Source organism: Pan paniscus, chromosome 17, assembly GCF_029289425.2.
Source record: "Pan paniscus chromosome 17, NHGRI_mPanPan1-v2.0_pri, whole genome shotgun sequence".
Classification (NCBI taxonomy): Eukaryota; Metazoa; Chordata; class Mammalia; order Primates; family Hominidae; genus Pan; species Pan paniscus.
Window position 1 is genome coordinate 42,787,442 of NC_073266.2, and position 21,920 is coordinate 42,809,361.

A 21,920-nucleotide genomic window follows, 5' to 3' on the forward strand; every position below is an offset into this window, starting at 1 on the left:
TCTGCTCATAATTTTATATAAATATCCTTAGCACATGTCTACTTATCTGTACAACAATTTCATGTAATATTTTAAGATTTTCAAGACCGATTTTGGATTTTTTTTAATATTGAAAGTTAGTTCAAATCTAATGTATTACCTGCCTGAGTAATATGACTGTATCAGTCATATTACTCCACAGAAGCTTTCTTTTAAAGGAGGAGCATTTTTAACAAGAGTTAATGAAAAGTCCTATGAAAGGGCAGTTTAATCAAAATCCATCTGAATCTAATGTGTGTGTCTCTGTCTGTGTGTTTAAAATATAAAATATATGTGTGTGTTATATATGTATATACATCCACGTATATACATATTAACACATTATTGTTAGAACAACATATAAGGGACTTTTAAATTAACATTTGTGCAAAGTATTAGTGATGCATTTGGAAAGGCAATATTTTTAGTCCACAAAAACTATACTCAGTTCCCAGTTCCTTTAATTGTCCACCATCTAATTCTCAGTAAGTTACTTAATATCCATCCTGCATACTCATAACCACACTCTACCTCTTAATCTATGAAATGGGTAGCAATGTTTGAATGCAAAAGCATTTAAGAACGTCACATGGAAAAATCCACATTAAATATATAAATATGGCAAATGTATTTTGTCATTATGAATAACAAATTCTATTTTCAATCTTTTTTTAGTCTTATTTACTTGACTTCTTTTCTTTCATAAAATCTGAGTCATTAAACCCCTTTTAAAAAATTCTGATACAGATGCGTTGAGGACTTTTCTACTTGCTGGTGGACTATATCCAAAAAGGTAAAGTTTTTTAAATGCACGCTATACATTATTCATTTATTTTATAATACACGAATTCATTGAAATTTAAAGATTTAATTTCAACATGTATAGAAACGTTTAAAACTAGAGGTTTCACATTGTCATCTTTTCTTACTGAGGCTTTCATAACCACTGCAAAGGTCCTTATTGAGCCACTAAAACAATAAAAGAGAGAAAATATCCTTTCTTCACACAGAAATTGTGAAAAGAAAAGAGGGATCTTTCAGTAGAATAATATTTGCAAGCTACTTTTAAAGGTAACTGAAAGGTGAGGCATCATCTTAAGAAAAGAGATTGTAGCATATTAGAAAAACCAGATAGTACTGATTTGTGAATTCTAAAGAATTAAGGATATAGATAAGTGATCTACTAACAAAAAAAGAACATGTACCCTTAAAAGAGACAATAAAGGAATAAAACAGTTGATAGAAATTGAATCTACCTTTTTAAGTATTGTTAATAGTATATATTTGTAGAACTTAACTGGCATATGCTAAAAATAATTACTGTCATCAGAAATACAAAATTTATAGATAATGAAATAAAGAGGAAATAGTTATATTTCCTAAAAAGGCAAATTATGTTTCTCTCACTTAAAAAAATTTATTATAAACAATTTTTCATAAGTTATATGTCCCTAGATAATCATGCCTTTGGTAAATATTTTAGTTTTAGAAAGTGTACACAGTTGAATTAATTTTATACATTGAAAATAGAACATGTAATTTGGTTTATAACCCCAAAATTTTAAGTTTTTGTCCAAATGAGCACAAATGGATTTCTTTGATTGGTATAGTTTAATATAATTATTAAAATACCATAATATTTGGTTAACACTACAGTTTATAAAAATTAGAATATTGGTCATTAAAATCCAGAGATAATTAAAAGAAGTCCTTTGACAATAAGTGGTCATTACAGTTAATAAAAAGGATAAAATTCAAATGTAAAAGTTAAAGACTATACATAGCAGAGAAAAAATGTAGCCATCTGTGAGCACCAGCTCTTTTGAAAGATAATATTAAAGATTATTTAGATATCTCTTTACCATGATGCAGTGGTAGCAGAATAAATAGGTTCATAAAATTTCTCTTCATTAAAATAAGTGATCTATATTATGTTGTGTTGAATCTTATTTTCAAAGAAATCAAAGCCCTATAATCTGAGTTCAAATCATTTTTGAGTATATTTTTTTCTTTAGATTTCTAGGAAAATAAAACAGGTTTTTATAAAGCTGGAGTTTCAGAAAAGGGGAGACACTCATAAACTTTTTGTGTTATAATGAAAAATAGATGCATTGTGCTCTAGAGGCATGGTATAAATAACAGGATTTTAGGTGTAGGGATTTTTCTTGTACATGTTTGGAAATTGTTAAGAGTTAAATTAAATAAACTATTTGCTGTCCTGCAGTTTGGAAATGCGTGCTCTCGATTACACAGATTAATAATTTTCAAAGAATCAGAACACAGTAAATTCACTTATCTGTGGAGTGTTGCTGAACAGCATCTAACCTGTCTTTGATGATTTAGAAGGTGCTTCATAAATTTTTGGTATCTTTGAATTAATATTTATGAACGTTCATTACCACTATAATCAAGACATGCAGAGATAACCAATTAATAGAGAATTCTGATGACAGAACGCCATCTACACCAAGCTTGAACTGAGTACAGATGTTTCATTCTTGTCTGCCTATAGTACCAATATTTTCAATTTGGATAGCTTCATGCTAAATATAAGATTTCCCAATTCAACAGTATATAAATTTCTTTGCATGTAAGTTTTTCTAACCTCTGTTTTTTCCTTTTATTCATAAAACCCTGTGAGGCCCTCTTAGTCAATGATCATCATCATAATTTCCTACTTGGTAATTTTCAGAGATGTTCATCAGGTTGATCAAAATATGGATGAAGAAGGAAGTGGATACAGATTTGAGACAGAAAGAGAGTAATCATTCTCAGTGTCACCTTTGATGCTACGTAAACACTTGTTATTTGCCCTTCAACACTGGGCCTCTTGTAGGCTCAATTCACAATAAATAGAGTCAATATCTTCCAAAGAAAAAATTCTGACCAAAAAGTTCCTATCAGAGTTTTTAATCACAGAAAACTTTGGCTCTTGTTCGTGACTTGTCCCCTCCTTTAAAAAAAATTCAAAGTATTATTTCTTTTGACTAGTGGGGTTCAAAACCCACAGTTGTTCTTTTTGACTGATGTTATCAACCCACTGTAAACTCTAAAGACTTCATATATATGCAAAATATATCCGTTTCTATCACATTATTTTCCCTGCAACACTGAAACTTTATGTGAGCAGTTTTCGCTCAGGTTATCTATATAGTATTATCAGTTCGTGGTATTCAAATCCCTCCTTGTTATCTCCCACGTGGTAATCTTTATGTTGCTGCTTTGCTGTTTTCATATCCTGCCCTTTTCTAAGGGATCACCTTTCTATTCCTTTTAAAGGGTACTGACCTCTCCCACTATCATTCAAAGCAAGGAAGATGAAACTTAAAGTGTTTTCTCCACTCTTCTTCCTCCTTTTCCTTATTTTTTATTAAAATTGTAACATAAAAATGTCACTCTGAAGAAAGCCTTGGGTTCATCATTCCCAGCTCCCCTTCCCTGGGAGGTGAATACATTGCCTTTTAATCATGTTGGCCTTGCTTTTCCATAAGGCAATAAAAAAACAGTCTCAACAGAGGTTGCCAGTTATAACTTATGTATAAAAAATGGAATTAAAAACGTTTGATGAGGCAGAATCAGTTCCATAGGGACCCCCTCCTGTATTTCCCAAGTTTTTATTTTATCCTTGCCCTTCTCTAGTCTCTCTTCTTAATTTTGTCTTACATGATCCTTTCTCCCAAACATAGCAGTAGGATTTTAAAGAGGCCTCCTTTCCTAATTTTCCCATTTTTTCTTCTTTCTTACCAGCTTGCCTCTGCATTTGTTTTCTATTGACTCTGTGCCCTGACTGTCTTCAAATATTCATTATACTTGGAAGTTGCAATCTACCTTCTCCTCTGATGCATCAACTGCATATGAACTGAATTCTCAGAGATTATTTCCTTTTTCTTATTGACTAGATACATGAACTGGCTTTCAGTTCACTGTATAGTTTTCCAAATTGATTGATATTGCCAGTCCAGAAGCATACCTCTGTCATCACCTTATCCTTTTTATTTAATGATTTTACCTGCCTTCATTATTAACTGGTTTCCCCAATCATATTTCTAAACCTCCATCTCACGTTTGGATGTTAAACCCGATGCTTTCAAGGTTTAAAACTAGAGTATGCCTGTTGTGTGCAATGCTGCCTTCTGGGCACTCCCTAGAAACCCCACCCTGTCTGCCTTTTGGTGAATGTATTCAGTACCTTTAATCTTTCTCCTGTTTATTACAGTACTGAGTGTTGTGTCAACTATTAATGTACACTACTGCAACCTGACAGTGTAAATTCTGGCAGAAGCTTTTACAGGATGTAACCTGGTGGCCTCAGGGGTTCACATTTCTCCCGACCTTCTCTGTTTATTTTTCAGAAACACTTTCAATAACCCTTTTTGTGTGGACTTCATTCAGGTTTTACTTTTTCCTGAAAGCTACCCTTGATCCCCCAATTTTTTTGCTTTCTGCCCTGACTCAGCCCCCCACCCAGCCCCCCACCATCAGCCTTTATATTTCTTGAGGACCCAGAGAAAGTATGTGTATTTATTGTGGTGTGGCAGGCAGCTTGTAAGATGGCGCCCATGACCCCTGCTCTGGTCTTCATGCTGCTGTGTCATCCCAACTCCTGAGTGTCATCTGCACCTAGTGAATTGCTTCTGACAATTACAATATGGCAAAAATGATGGCATGCCACTCCTGAGTTTAGAGTACAAAACTTCGTTTTGCTTGCCCTCTCTCAAACTCTTCCTTCTTCCCTCTTCTTTCTCTCTCTCTTTCTGTCTCTCTTTCTTTCTCTCTCTCTCCCCCCACCCACCCCCACCTCCATCTTCCACTCTGGCTCTTTTCACTTGCTTACCTGCCACCTGCCACGTTGTGAGCTGCTCTAAAGCAGAAACCCTCCTAACGAGGAAATGAGACAAATGTGACTAACAGTCAGCAAAAAACTGAGGCTCTCAATTTCACAACCTGTGAACAAGTGAACATGCCAGCAACTACTAGTGAGTTAGGAAATGGCTCCTTCTCTGGCCAAGCCATGAGATGAGACATATTCCTCACAGCCTTGTGAGAGACCCACAGCTATAACGCCAAGCTAAGCTGCACCCAGATTTCTGACCCTCAGAAACTATGAGATAATAAATGCTTGTTATTTCATGTCGCTTATTTTGGTGGTGATTTGTTACACACCAATAGCTAGCTAATACACGTGGTATTATATATGTGGTTTACATATCACACTCTTTCATTAGTCAGTGTAAGTAGCAACAGGATTTTAATGAAGTAGTGAGCTCTATTTTGCCAGGACCTAGCATAATGCCTGAACCATAATATTTGCTAAAAATATATTTATTGAATAAATGACCTAATGAGGACTTCTCCTTTATTTAAAACTTCATTAATCACCACTTACAATAAGTTGGTGTATCAGCTGGGTTTCTTGGTAACTAATTTAGGCTAACTTAAGCAAGAAAGCAGTACAACGAAAGGAGAACAGGTAGCTTCCAGAATTGAGGAAGGCTGAAGAAGGAAATTCAGGGAATAAATAAGCAACAAGAGAGGGTAAAGTCCATCAAAGTTCAGTCAAGGTCCTGCTGCTGGGACACAGGTCAGGACATCATGCTGCAGGATGCGTGGACACTGCTGGACTTCAGATGCCAGTGCTGCCACCATGCATCATCTCCAGCTGTTCTGGCCTCTTCCCATCATTTCCCAAAGACCCTAAGTTCTGAGTGGGGCACCTGTTGGCTGAGCTGAGGTCACATACTAGTGCCTACCTGCTAGAGTGCAGAAAAAAGGACCATCTACTCACCCTTGATAAATAAAGGAGAGTCCCTGTCCTTTTCCAAAATCACCCATGGTGGTGTTTTCCCCAGAACAGAAAGGGATCAGGGGCTGGCAAGTGCTCACACCATCAAACAGTAAATAAATTATTCCAGAACTCAGTAAGAAACTCACCCATTAGAGAAGCAGCTCTTAGAAGCTTTAGTGTTCTCTTCTAGGTAATTTTGTTTTTTTTTTTTTCTTTTTAAACTTTCTCACCAAATGGATTCCCTTTTTAGCACAAACTCTCTAAAATAATGGTCCGTGCATAAATATTAACTACTATTCCCTTCTTGCCACCCACTTGCCATCTATTATAGTCCATTTTCTAGTCAGATGTGTGAAGAAGTAAAAGAGCATGTTTATGTGATTTCTCAGGTATGAAGAGAAAGAAATTAACTTTTTTAGTCTGAAGAAATAAATTTGCCAAGCACCCAGTGCTGGACCCAGTGCACATTGTAAAGTCAATTAATGGGATGTACCTTTCTGCCACATTTCTCCAAAACAATTTGAGCTTTTTTTCCCTGTAAGGTTTCATATGGTATCTCTATCCTGGTGGAACTAATTTTTATAAATATTAATCTTCTCTTCACTTACCTGTATTCTTAAATTATTTATTTTCAGCCCCAACAAAAACTCACCCACTAAGACTAATCCTCATATTCTGTCTTTTTTTCTTTATATTATCACTTGACATTTTTATGGGCCTCACTTCTCTCTTGTTTCTCAGATCTCTCCAACCTTGTGCTTGGGAGAGAAGGTTGCACTAAATGATCCCCTGTGCTCGTTTCTCTGGATTTGTCTTCAGCTCCCTCCTCTACCCTCATCTTTGCTTGTATTCCTGATGTCTTTATCTGTCAAGTGGCTGGACTTCTTTGTTTTTCTTTTTTCACCTTCTCTTTGTTTTGGCCTCGTTTTTTCTTCCTGCTCAGTCACTCCATAGTTCTTTCTCTGCATCTTCTCATATTGTACTTCATATCTTAGTTCATCTCTATCTTAACTGAAGAACTAAGACAGTTTTTTTCCTTTTTCTTTTTCTACTTAATTTTCTTCATGTCAACCATAGTTTTTAACCATACATCATTAAATCAACACACACTTACATATTTATTTTGTGACTGGAACTGCATGATGGGATAAGCGGGGGGGCAAAAGAATACATCAGAATTCTGCCCTCAGGAGCGCAGGGCCTAGCAAAGAAGGAAAATGGCTATAAAAACTGTAATAAAATAAGATATGCACCATCCCGATGGGATTACCAAAATATTTGAGAGCGCGACAAATGGAGAGACTGTGCATAAGAAGGTTGAAGTGGGCTTCACAGAAGAGGTGACATTCAACCTGGGTCTTGAAGGATGGGTAGAGTCTTGCCAAACAGAAATGGGGAAAGCTAGTTCAGGCTCCATGTTTCCAGGCAAATGGGTTGCTTCATTCTTCTCTTTCTCACATTTGTAATGTTTCTCAGCACATGTAAGGATACAATATCTCCTCTGTCATACAGATTTATGTCCAGCTACTGTTTCCAAATTAATATTGCCTTTGACTCAATTAGCACAAAGCTCAGTCACAGGCTGGGTGTGGTGGCTCACGTCTGTAATCCCAGCACTTTGGGAGGCAGAGGCAGGCAGATCACTTGAGGCTGGGCGTTTGAGACCAGCCTGGCCAACATGGCAAAACCCCATCTCTACTAAAAAATACAAAAACTATCTGGGCATGGTGGCACATGTCTGTAATCCCAGCTACTGGGGAGGCTGAGGCACTAGAATTGCTTGAACCCAGTAGATGGAGGTTGCAGTGAGCCAAGATGGTGCCACTGCATTCCAGCTTGGGCAACAGAGTGAGACTGTCTCAAAAAAACAAAAAAAAACAAAAAAAAACAGCTCGGTTAACAATTTTTTTCTTTCTTTTTCTTCTCTTACATGTAGTTATTTCAAAACAAACTTTTGGAAAAGTGGCCCACTTCTAAACTACACACACACACACACACACACACACACACACATATCTAGACTTTCTGGAATTTTAATAATCTATCTTGAATCATACAGTCTATTCACTTTAAAGCCGAGAGAGATCTAAGGGGCATGAGAACTGACTTTATGCTTCTTGTTTACTGATACAGAAACAAAGTCTCTGATGCTAAGGGATTTGCTCCAAGTCACAGTTAGTTCACAGAAGAATCATCCTTAATTGTTTTATAAAAAGATGTATAACATAATTGTAACAAGGGCCATTGCAGGTGTTTCCATATTGTTGATAAATCATTTGATCTTCCTCATATTAGAAACAATATGAGATACATTTTTGCTAACTTTTTTTATTGTTGACTTTAGCACCTCTGCAGACTTAGAGAATTGATACATACCCAAAGTTGCCCTTTCTTGCCTTTGTTTTTTCAGGTAGTTATTTCTCTTATCCTAGGTCATTCCACACCTATGACTTTATTCCTCTCTTTTTGTGGTGGTTTATGATTTGCTTCCTGATTTTTTTTCCCCACTTGCTATTTAGAACCTTCTCAGGCCCCTCCAGAATGATCCTCCTGCCCTGCCTGGGCTGAGCTCGTCATGATCCACCATTCCTCCCCATGCTGGTGCCCTGACCACCCTTTTGTGCCTCTGCCAAGCCCTACAGAGGGCAGGAGAGAAAGGATCCCTTGTAAGACAGCTCCAGATGCTCCCTTCACTTCAGCCCTGTGATTCCTTCTTAGACAGAAGTTATATTCCTGTTTTTAGAAGGACCCACACAAAGTTTTCGTTTTTAAAAATGATTTGGGGGTAGCATATAAATATGGCAGTAATGAATACACAACTTAAAATGTGTACATAGATTCCTTTATCATAATAACATTCTTAGATTTATTTCTTCATCTCTCTAGAGACACATTTATCCATTTCTATCTCAGTATCTAGAACTTCACATTTACGAGATCAGCTTCAGGTGGTTAGAGCAGTCTTTTAAAAAATACCAATCGGATCATGTCACTCCTTGTCTAACATCCTCCGTTGCTTATCCATTGCATTTAGACCGAAACCCAGGCCCCTGACCACAGCACGTATGACCCTGCAAGATATGGCCCCCGCACCTGTCTGACTTCCTGCCCTTCAATTCGCCTCTCCTGCCTCACTCAGCTCGTGCTACACTGACCTTTCCATTCCTTAAACATACCAAGCTACTTCTCACTCCAGGGCCTTTGCACTTACAGTGCTCTCTGCCCAAAAGGAGCAACCCCCAGAGCTTTGCCTGGCTGCTTCTTCCCAGCATCCAGCACCCTCTCTACTTACTCCATAACACATCGCTTCTGTTCTGTTTTCCTCGTGGTACTTATCATTAGCTGAAATTACTTTGTCCGTTTATTTACTTTTTGTTGTATTCTCCCTCTAGAACAACACTGTCCAGTGGAACTATCTGCAATAATGGAAATGGTCTCTAGCATGCACAGTATAGTGGCCACTAGCTACAGGTGGCTATTGAGCATTTGAAATGTGACTAGTGAGACTGAGGAACTACATTTTAAAATGTAATTGAGTTGATTATTTAATATTTAATTGATTATTTAGTTGATTATTTAATAATTATTTAAATATTTCTCTTATTATGTATTTAGTTTTAAATTTTATTTAATTTAAATATCTACATATGGCTAGTAGCTACGTTATTAGATAGCACAGCTATAGAATATCAGCTCCCTGAAAGCAAGAACTTCTCCTTCTTGATTGCCCTTGAATCTCCAGCTTCTGGAATAGCAACTTGTACATAGTAGGTATTCAATAACTATTTTTTGACTGACCAGAAATGTTTTTGTTTTTGTTTAAAATAAACTCTTAGTTCAAAGAAAAAAAAAAGGAGGTTTATGCAAAATTCATGACGTTCATGCAAATCACATGATATATCAGTCAACTATTACCACAATAATGCTGCATAACAAGCTACCTTCAAATCCAGAGCTTTCAAATGGCAATAATTTATTCTTGCTCGCATAGCTCTATGTCAGCTTGGGTTCAGTGAATCTAATCTGGGCTTGACTCCAAGGGGCAGGCTGGGTCCAGACCTGTGCCATATGTCTCTCATCCTCCTTACACCAGCAAATTAACAGGGGCACTTTCTCTTTATAGCTATGGCAGAGGCACAAGAAGACAAGCCCAACGATGAAGCCTATTTTAAGCCCCTGCTTATGTCATAAATGCTAACATCTCATTTGCTGAAGCAAGTCACATGGGTGAGTCCAAAGTCAAGGGAAAGGAAAGCACACTGCCTTGAGGTGGGGTGACATGGCAAAGGATGTATATACAGCATGGACGAAAAATTGAGGCCAATGCTCCAATCCACCATGTCTTTTAGAAGAGTCTCATATAAAAGATATGATTACAAATTGAGTTCCCATAGGATTAAATAAAATATTTTTTCAAGGTTTAGCTAGAACATACATAACATACACACAGATGTCCCACACAGAGAAATGAATGTATGCTAAAGAAACAAACAAGCATTTTTCTGGGGACTCCAACTGAGATCAATAAATTCATGTGAGGAGAAGGCACATTTGGGAATTTTGTGAATGATGTGTATAAGAAAGTACACAGTGATATCTCTAAGCCTCATGATAGCAAGGGGGAAGTCCTGATCCACTGAAGATCGCTGAGACCACAAAAGTTGGCCCCAATGAGTGGCATATAGATTTCAGTGTCAGAGTTGTAAGGCAATGTGTCTTCTGTAGAAACAGTGGTTCAAACATTTATTTTACATAAAAGATTAGTGGTTCTAGAAAGTCATTAGCATCTAGAAAAGGTATGTAGTATGCTGGCACATCTGCTCTCTTGGGGTTGTGGGGAAAAGCCTTGATTTGTGATGGTTGACAATTTCTGTGGTGGAAATACTCCCATCATTTCCAATTTCAAACTATTGATGTGTAATGTCACAGAATGCTGAGTTGGAAAGAGATGAGTAGAAGTGGCTCCAGGAGCTGGTCCAAGCTGGTGCCAGCACACCACCAAAGAGGTTCCTATGTGCTGTTCCACAGACACAAGTATGTTTTATGCAGCTTTATCCAAGAAGTGAACAAAATACTAGAAAATACCAGCAAACCCTTTTATAAAGTCATTGGGCATCTCCTGCTGAAATATTGCTGCAATTCTGCTTGTTCCACTTTAATAAAAACCTAACAGAGCAGGAACAGGTCAGGGAAAAGGCAAATAAAATAAAATAATGATAGAAGGATTTCTGCAGGGCAGTGTTAGCCCAGGCAGTGCCATAGTGTGAATTACATGGAGGTGTCCTCCCTGGTGGACATAACCCCACACCCCCTCACCTGGGGAGGAGCATGCCAGCTGGATTTGAGCCAACACTCACCTCCTCAGCAGGCTCCCTTGTGCAGACCAATCTGTACAGCCACAAGGGTTGGCCCACTGCTTCTGTAAAGGGTTAGGATAGTTTTCTTTGGCCTAGAAAGATCTGAATGGTGAGCAACTAGTCACATGATAACATTGTTTAAAATTGTAAAAGATAATGTGAAATATATATATACACATACACACAGAGAGATTGGGAAGGAGAGAGAGAGATGAAGAGTTTTGCTTATTCAACTTTGGAACACTAAAATTAGGGACACACTTTGAAATTGAATCTGCAGTGTTACAGTACAAAAAAAACTTTTAAGCAATTGTTACTTTTTACAAATAAACCTTTGAAAGTTATACTCCTAGATTATAAACGAAAATGTATATATTCTAAGGAAGAGTTCCAATGGCCAAGGATAGAGAAAAAGAAGACTTCATCATTCAAAATATAATTCAGTATTTTAAAATTCATATGCACATGACCTTGAGTCTAGATCCCAGAATCCTGATGATCCATTCCTGTTGCATGCCCATGCCTACCTCTCTGGGACTCTGCTCCTGCGAGGTTCCCAATGCCACCCATCTTTCCTGAATCATCAGTTTTTCTCCATCTTCTCTCCCTCCTTGGCTACCCTGCAGCATCCAGCTCTGATGCCCACTCACTCCCTGGAATTCAACACAGAATTCATAGAGAGCTTATTATGTGCCAGGCACTGTATAAAGTCACAAGGAAATAAAAATCATGTCCCTCAATTAGGGTAGATAGGCATGTAAATAAGTAGTTTCCCAATAGTATGATAAGTACAAAGAGATGCAGCTTCTTGATCCTTCAGGAGTGTGTAGAATAGGGCAACTAACACCATTTGGATATAGAGAAGCAGGGATTTCCTTCCTAAGAAAGAACCTGGGTTTAAACGATGGCCAAAAGTTTTGCTTTCCAGATAATATAGAAGACATGATATTCCAAATACAGGGGGCACAATATACAAAGGATGAAGATGTGAACAGGCATAGACTTACGAGTAGTCTGGAACTGCAGAGTGAGAAGGGTGAATGGAAGTGCAGGAGGTAAGGCTGTACTGGGAGGCAGGACAGGAGCAGGAACAGGAGCCCCTGAAGGATGGAAGCAGGGAGATAATAGGATCAGATTTGTACTTTGGAAAGATCCCTATGGTAGGATGTAGAGAAGGGGGAAAGAGAAAGGCAGAGTCTAGACTAGTCAGGGGACTATTAAAGTGAGCCAGGCCCTTGAGGGCCAGGGCTCTAATTATGGGTCTTGTCAGTGGCCATACAGTTGTAGGTCACTCAGGGGAAATCTAGGGGTTGAACTTAACCTTGGGGGGTGGTTGGGTGGGAGATGAAGGAAGGAATGATGACTCCCAGATCCCTGGCTTGGGTGGAACAGCAAATGGAAATATCATCAACTGAGTTACAATCTAGCAGAGGCAGAACAGGTGTTGAGGAGGCAGTGAGCTTGGTTTGGTTTTGGATTTGCTGATATGAGCAATGTTCTAGATTGCAGCAGTCCCCAACCATTTTGGCACCAAGGACCAGTTTTGTAGAAGACAATTTTTCCAGACTGGGGTGGGGGGAATAGTTTTGGAATTATTCAAGTGCATGACATTTATTGTTGTCTTTATTTCTATTATTATTGCATGGTAATATATAATGAAATAATTATACAACTCACCATAATGTAGAATCAGTGGGAGCCCTGAGCTTGTTTTCCTGGAACTAGATAGTCCCATCTGGGGGTGATGAAAGACAGCGACAGATCATCAGGCATTAGATTCTCATAAGGAGCTGGCAACCTAGATCCCTTATACAGACAGTTCACAATAGGCTTAGTGCTTCTATAAGAATCTAATGCCGCTGCTGATTTGACAGGAGGCAGAGTTCAGACAGTAAGGTGAGCAATGGGGGGTGGCTGTAAATACAGATGAAGCTTCACTCCTTTACCCACCACTCACCTCCTTTTGTGTGGCCCAGTTTCTAACAGTACCAGTACTGATCTGTGGCCTAGGGGTTGGGGACCCCTACCATATTGGATACTAATAGAAGAAGATTTAAAAATCTGAGCTTTGCCCCTTAATTGCCTGTTGTGCCCTAGGCAAATTGTATCACTTCTCTGGGCTTCAATTTTCTTACCTGTAAAGCTTGGGACAATGCCTGGCATGTAATATTTCCATATTATCTGATTTCTCCAACAACCCTGTGAGGTATGGATGAGTATGCTTAGCCTAAAGAAACTGAAGCGCCAAATGTCTTGCAGAATTATAGTTGTGTATATAAAATCACTTTGTAAGATGAAATTCTTTATATGCTACTGTAGTTTTTTCATTCTGTTGTAGTCACTGCTACAACAATTCACATATAACTGGTCTTTAGTTGTCCCATGCATAATAATGATTTTCAGTTTCATGATAACCTGAGAACAAAGACTGGTCCTAACTATCATTTATGCAGAGCAGTAAGAACACAGTAGATTCTCAATTCATGCTTATTGATGGATTGAGCCTATGGAAATTGACTAGCTGATCAACTGGAGCTTTCTTTCGTTGTTTGTTCTACCGTCATCTGTCTTGGAATGGCTTTTGCCCCAAGGGAAGAAAAACAGAATTCTTGATTTAATATGCAGTGTAGCATATTAAATATTAGATAATCTATGCATGGACCATTTTATACATTAGTAGGCATCACAATATTCTGGACTGACCATGTTTTGAAATGGAACACTATAAAGCTGGAAATTAAGAAATATTCTTTTCAATTTATGTTGGCAGTAAAACAGAGTAATATGATCATGCTGAAAATGTCCTGGCTCTGCTACAGAATAAAAAGTTGTTTTTAAAAAACTGACAACTTTGAGCACAAGGCAGTTTCTGTTTTTACTTTACCCTCAAGAACTCATTGCACCAAGAGCATGAACCCATGAGAGTAATAAAATAATTATAGCTTTATTTTACTATATTCTTACACTTAATTTGATCCACTAATTTCTGCCTAATTCAGGTAGAAAAAAAATGAAACTGGCTGGATAAAGCTGATATTTTCTTATAATCTTAAAGTCTCTCTGCAGAGACCTTTGTCATCATTTACATATTTCTTTTTTTTTTTTTTTTTTTTTGAGACCGAGTCTTGCTCTGTCGCCCAGGCTGGAGTGCAATGGCACGATCTCAGCTCACTGCAAGCTCCACCTCCCGGGTTCAAGCCATTCTCCTGCCTCAGCCTCCCGAGTAGCTGGCGCCCACCACCACGCCCGGCTAATTTTTTGTATTTTTAGTAGAGACAGGGTTTCACCATGTTAGCCAGGAGGGTCTCAATCTCCTGACCTCGTGATCCACCATATTTCTTAATAAAATTTCCTTCAACAATCTTAACACTGAGTGCACTAGTAAACCCAACATTCACCAATAAAACACCCTCAAATAATATTTTAAAAGAATTTATCCATTTACCAAGTATTGCTTTATTCTGAACACCTTGTGTCTGTGTGCGACCACTGAGAACGACAATTGTAGGAGTTAGGCAAATAGCACTTGATTTCGGAGTGTTAATAAGAATTGACAATCTTTTCTCTTTTTTTGGAGGGAGAAAGAAATATAAGGATTTGAAAGGAGAACTGTAAACCCAGTTCAGTACAGAAATCTGTACAGAGATTTCATTTTTGAAATGTATCCAGTTCAAGGGTTAAATGAAAGCAAAGCAGTCACTTTAACCGTGTTTTTGAAGAAAATAAAACAGCTTGATGTAAGTTAAATGAAGGGAGTCTATGACTTAAAAGAAATGGACAGATAGAGAAAAAGGTCACCAGATTAAATTTTCCCTGAGGGAAAAGTCCTTCTTTGGAATCATTAACCTCCTTCTAGGTCACTCCTGAAAAAACAGCAGGAAATCCTCCTGCGCCGGGAAAGATGGGTGCATCCTGGCTGCCCACTGACCTGGGAGGCAGCCCTGGAGTCTCCCAGTTCCCCTTCAGGCGTGCTTGATTTTAAGACCTCTGTTTTAAAGAAACAAGATCTCTTGTTTTTGAGCTCTGAAATCATAAAATATAAAGTATTTTTTTAACTTGAAAAATCTAATGCCGTTTCCCATAGACAAAGGAAATACACAAAAAAGGATAGCAGTTGTCTCAAAATTGCAGTGATTTTGTCAGGGTTTTTTTTCCTTCTTATTTCCCCAAGCTTTATATAAGATTTTCTTATATTTTAATTTTTAAAAAGCTATTTGTTCTTTGCTTTAAAAATATGTAGTTCTTCTATATCTGTATAGATTGTTGTTGTTGTTGTTGTTAACTATATCAAGAGGGTGTTCCTGAGTGGAGCAGGGAAGCTTTTTACTTAGTGTGTATTGACTGTTCTTTCAACATATTTTCCACAATTTCTGTTATTTATATACTGATTTATAAAAAGGGGACATAGGTATATTAATAAAGAACTTGTGAGACTAAAATGAAATTTATTTTTTGAAACTCCCAAAACAAAATACAGATATGTCCTAGCTAAATTATTTTTAAATATCTCTCTCTTCAATGTATTTTTATCTACACTGAATTAAGAATAATTAACAATGTACGGTTGTTTAAACAACATTTAGTTAAAACAAATCTGATTTGTAAACTACAAACTAATTTTGAACCCCAAGCTTTCCTGTCATAATGGACCATGGAGTAAAACACCATGTTAAAAACGAGATTTGGCTAATTACAATGCATGAAACAGGAGAATAAACCAGTAAGACTAAAAGCTCTGAAGGGTACAGGAACCCACTGTGAGGTTCCCCCCAACCTTTGATGCCTAAATCAGTACTAAGAAAAGGGAAAAAAATATTTTTTAAGAGTTTCAAGGGAAAGAAAGATTCATAAACCACTCACTGCTATATAGCAAAACATGAAAAATGCTCTGTCCAAGTTTTGCAGGTGATTTGTATATGCTTTTCCAGATTGGTTCTGAAGCAAAAGAGAGCAACGATTTTAAAAGACAGTGAGGCAATTTCGCGGTCCCTGGAGAATAAAGAGAAACTGAAGCATCAATGAGAAAGAAAACTAAAATGCACTTTGTGAATCCTGACACAGCCTAGATGTTGGCACGGGGCTTCGGCTAAACTCAGGTACCGCAGGACTCATTACCTTTTCGCTCATGTTCACACGTTGATTGAATGGCCAAGAAGTAAGAATCTTAGTGTGCATGTAAGTAACTTATTATGTAACATAAATTGGGTACAAAGGTAACAATTTCCTGACTGGGGTATGGTAAGAAAAAGAATTGTATGGCTCACTGTTTTCTAGCCAAAACGCATTTCTGAAGCAGGAAATCAAAAACACATCACAAACCTTACAACTAGACTAAACACATTAAATCTGCTGATATTAGTAACTGTCACGAGGCTGTCAGGCTCAGGGAGCTGCAGCTACTGACAGCTACCCACTCCCTACCTCTAACACACTTTTCTCAGATTCTTTGCTGAAGAAAAGTGAACAAATATTCCATTGTTGCTGCTGTTTATTAAAATGGTCTCCTGGAATTCCCTGCAGACACTGCTTAAACAAAAATAACGAATGGGACACCGATTTGATGCACAACACAGATCTGAACTGAGAAGCAAACTAAAAGGTTTCAAGTGACATAGGCCAGAACACGTCTAAGTACCCCCCCCAAAATAAATCACTAAAATGTCCATTCTCTAAGCTTCCTTTGTTTTCATTTGCTTCGAAATGCATCTTACTAGCTCTTCACTCATTTTACCTTAATTTCACCTTTCTCCTTCAATAGCAAAATCAAATCGTTTTAAAATTCTGAGGATCTAAAAGATACCCGGCCACCCCCACCCCAAAAGAATATTGGTTCTGTTTCAGACGGACTTCTTAGATTGCTGAGGCTTCATGAAGTTTAGATCTAAATGGCTTTTTAATATAAGGCTTATATTTCTTTCCTGTCAACTTCAATATGAAGGGCAGATGTCTTTTAACATCAGTTAATTGTTGGCAGAGTATCTGACTCATTTATTCACAATGCCAGACTTATTACTTGCTAGCCGACTTCTTTGTTTACAGGGATTTCTTTCCCACTGCCCACGAACCGGAAGCCCACTTTTTCATCTGGTACTAGATTAAGGAAAATGTAGGAATCTGCCTAATAAGGGGACATATTGTACTCAGAGGCAGGTTTGCCATGGTTATCCACCTTTCTTCAGAAACCACCATCAAGAAAATGCATATTGAACATTGTCCAACGCTTCAGGCTATGTGGAGCTAAAACAACTGTAAAGGTGCCGATTGTCACCTCCTAAAAAACCTTAAGGACTTAAAATTCAATGTTGTCTATTTCATGTGGTTCCTTTACCTTTCCTTTGTTCCCTACCCTTTCTCAATCTTTCCCTTCTGTTTTCATTTATCATGAAGATTTAGAAAGATGCTGATACTAACGAAGGTTGTATGAATAATTTTTGTGACATTGCTGAACTGATGATCCTTGATCATTTGCCACCGGTGTTGTTGAAATTGTAGTTGCAAAATGAAAAGATGATTCTAGTCTGAAATAAAATTTCAAAAATGAGTCAGCTACAGGGAAGGAAAGACAAAGGTGGAAACAAAAAACCTCATAGTAAAATGTTTTATTTCCATTTGTTTCCAGTGCCTTACTGATGTGAGGGGCAAGTAGGAAGCTAATACATCTCACTTTAGCAGTACTAATTGTTTGCATTATCACAATAATCAAATGCAGCCATATTAATGTCTCTGGTTATTAACTTGATTTTTACACATTAAGATTTAGATTTAATCCCCTGGGACCATCTATTAATGCTTTTAAAGTTGAAGGGTTTCAACAGTTTTAAGTTCTTTCCCTTCTTTTAGCTGCAGGCAGTAAAATTTGAACGTGTGTGGAGTTTTGTATTTTGCATTCCTGGGGGATTTTCAGAGACAGTGCTGTCAAGGACCATGAATCATGTTAATACATAGCAACCTCTACAGCTATTAAAATGTCTGCAATAATGTGATTATTTTAAAATGGAAAAACTAATATCACATGTGTTACTTAAAGATCAACTATTCTTTTAAAGTCACAGACAGAATGCATTTGGAAGAAAAAAAAATGAAATTGTTTTTGTATGCAGCCAAAATGTGAAATGTCTCATCTATTGAGAAAGAAAACTTTCAGCTCCTTTTACAAAATACATCCTTACTGAGCTTCAGGTCAACAGAGCATAAAAATGGCAAAAAGTCCAAGATCAATAAGCATGAAAAGCTGTTTTATTTCTGTTTGAGCAAGTTGTAGCGACAATGACCTGCTGGAACAGTCTCCAGTTTTATGCTTTCATAGTCACAGAATGATGACATCCAAGCAGAAAACAGAGCTTGGCCTGTTCTGATGAGCTGTCAGTGTGGAGCCAGCATTACAACTTGCCTTCCATTGGTTGAGGGCTCAGCCTTTAGAAATTTATTAAAATTATTTATAGGCAGATGCATAGGTAAACATTATCCAGGTCATTATATGGGGCATTTGTATCATACCAATACAAGAAGAATAAGAGCACATTTCTTTTCATTGCTTTTAAAGGGATCTAAATTATTGTAGCCCTCGTGGTTTCTGTGTTGATTTTTTTAAAAGTAAGGATACAAGTTAATGTGTGCTTGTTACAAACATCTCATTATATCAACAATACCAGAGGCCTGAAATAATCTACCCCATAAATGATCAATATTTCTAGGATTGTCATGGTATTGTCTTATTTCTGAAATTTCTTTCTCAAAACAGTATGCATGTTACTATGTATATTTCCTATAAAGAATATTTTTAGGGCCAGGCACAGTGGCTTACACCTGTAATCCCAGCACCTTGGGAGGCCGAGGCGGGCAGATCACTTGAGGTCAGGAGTTTGAGACCAGCCTGGCCAACATGGTGAATCCCCACATCTACAAAAACTACAAAAATTAGCCATGTGTGGTGGCATGCACCTGTAAACCCAGCTAATCTGGAGGCTGAGGCATGAGAATCACTCGAACCTGGGAGGCAGAAGTTGCAGTGAGCAGAGATTGTGCTCCTGCACCCCAGCCTGAGTGACAGAGCGAGATTCTGTCTCAAAAAAAAAAAAAGAATATTTTTATAAACCTTATATTGTATTATTTTTTGTCTAAGAATAAAAACCAAAAACTCAGTTTTGGTTTTTGAACACAACAATTTATCAAAGGGTTTAAGATGATACGTATGGCAATTTTCTATTGACAAGGGAGAAAGATTAAATACTTTCAAATTATCTCAGACCCTGAGCAATATATGACTCTTTTTGACATTCCCTTAAAACATTTAGGCGCATTCTGAAAAATATAATAGGAGCTCTTTCATTTCTTTTTATTGAGCAAAAGCCTTGCCTCATTTCCAATATGCTTCCTTGGTATTGATGACATGCATACACATTAATTGTTCAATGGATGAAGAGTGCCAAATCACACTCAACTTCTGTTACCTAGAGATCAGTACATATGCAGCCTGTCTGGAGTTGAAGTCAGGCTAAAGGACACCAGAGTGACTGACTGACTTTAGAGTCCCCGGAAGAGCCACTTTTAGGCATTACCAATGTCCATCTGGCTGGAATGTCATTTACAGACCCTAACATGCAGTTGAAATCCTAATCACCCTTCTAAAAATGATCTCACTATCATAATATTCAGGGAAGTCAAATTACCTAGAAACTGCCCTACTCTTTTGAGTCTTAGAATGATACTAACAATAGGGATAAGCTGTGATAAAGGACGTTCACCTTTGTTTTGTCAACTATTTTGAGATGTTTACACTAAGAATTCTACAGGCATAAAAATGGAACTGCCCTCCTAACAGTGTAGCGTCATATCTCACTAACTGGGCTGCCGCTTTCCTCAAATTATAGGCTGCTCCTTGTAGGGGGAGCTCAGAAGCCAGAGCAGAAGTTTCTGTATGAACCTGCCAAAGGCAAGAAGAACCTATTGCTTGCAGAGCCAGTTTCTGCATAGATGTGACCTCCTGGGTCCTTACCCCAACTCTGCAAGGCTGTGTGCCATTTTACAGACATGAGAAGGACTGGATAGGCTCGATAACTTGCCCAAAGTTACACAATTTGTAAGTGATGAAATGGGAACTCAAGTCTAGGTCTGTCATATTTCAAAATTCATGCTCTTTCTAGTAAATCATGCTGCCACCTGCCTGGGGTTGAGGTCTGTAACCTCATGCATAGGGCCCTTTACTCTTTTAACATGTCAGAGCTGGACCAAGCATGGAATTTGGACACGCAGGGCTTTTAGAGTCTAAAGAAAGTTTGTTCCAAAGCCCAGCTCTGACCCTTACTGCATGGCCCCAGACAAGTTGTTAGTAATGGTAATAATAAGACACAGAAGAATGATAGCTACTATTCTCCAAGCATGGGCATGACATCAGGTAAGGGACAAGACACTTCACAAAACAGCTAATGTTACAGCAACACTTTGAGGTCAGTATTATTTTCTCCATTATCAGATAAAGAAATGGAAGGACAGAAAAGTATGAAATTTGCATAAGGTCTTGAAGCTAGTAACAGCTTCTGCTCTGATTCTTGGCTCTACTGATTTCTTATAAATTATAGAATATCTTAGAGCCTCCATATCTTCAAAATGAATTTGTGGGATTGTTGTGCTTATTAAGTGAAATAACATATGAAAGATTCCCAGTGCTATTCTAGATGAATCACCCATGATCAAGAGAGGTTGATTTTTTCATTCCACCACCAAGAAAATAAAAGCATATGTTCCTCAAACACTCCGCTCAGCCCCCTTGCCATGGCTAAGGCTGTTCTTACTATTCCTACTTCACTGTAAAACTTCTGGTCTTTCTTCATATCTCCCCTCAAAACTAACTGTCTGCTCTTCCCTTTAAGAAGCACATGGCGTTTTACACATATTTTTGTTTATTACTGTGTCTTCCATTGATACAGACAGGAGACAAGGAAATACTGGCTGGAAGAAGGCAGTTCCCTGGCAAAGGCCCCACCTTCAAGCCTGGAGACCCCTGGCCCTAAATGGGAACAGGCATTCCTGTTTCTGGGCCCCAAAGTTGCCTTTTGGCCTGCCATGCCCCCCTAACCTGTACCCATATAAACCCGAAACCCCCAGCTCCATGAGGAAACAAACAGAAGAGCGGAAGAATGGCAGAATGGTGTGGCGGAGAGAACAGAAGGAGCATCTGAACACCAAGAGGAATTTGGCTGGGGAGAGGAGATCGGCCTCTGGACAGTTAAGCTCCAGGGGAAGGTCATCTTCCTGCTCCATCCCCTTCCCAGCTCCTCATCCATCCCACTGAGAGCAACCTCCACCACTCAATAAAACTCCCACATTCACCATCCTCAAGTCTGTGTAAGATCTGATTCTTCCTGGACACTGGACAAGGACCTGGGTACCAAGAGGGCACTGAGCTGGTTAACACTTAAGCCATCTGCAGATAGCAAAGCTAAAAGAAAGTACTGTAACACATGCCCACTTGGGCTCTGGGAATCCCAGGCACCCACTCCTAGATGCTACTGTGGGGCCAGAGCCCCAAGGTGCTTGCCCCAGCTCCTGCACCTGCCTGTCTGCATGCTCCTCCTCCTGTAAGGGGTTTGTGTGCACACAGCAGCCACAGCCCTGCTGCACATCCTGAGAGCAGGGTCAGGGAACTCTCCCATTTCACCATGACATCAGGCTGTTCCAAGGCACAGACAATACTTTATTTCTGCTTTCCTCAACACTAATTTTCTTCAGCACTTCTAAAACTCAGCAGTCATTCACCAAAT

At 38.3% G+C, this 21,920-nt stretch overlaps 1 long non-coding RNA gene across 1 annotated transcript in view; it reads left to right on the forward strand.

Moving 5' to 3' along the window:
• Window positions 1-21,589, forward strand: part of LOC134729225 (uncharacterized) — a 24,691-nt gene extending 3,102 nt beyond the window's left edge. Inside the window, exons 2-4 of the long non-coding RNA XR_010110117.1 lie at window positions 766-811; window positions 16,089-16,256; window positions 21,087-21,589. This is a non-coding gene — a long non-coding RNA (uncharacterized LOC134729225). The remainder of the gene's footprint in view (window positions 1-765; window positions 812-16,088; window positions 16,257-21,086) is intronic.
• Window positions 21,590-21,920: the final 331 nt, after the last annotated feature.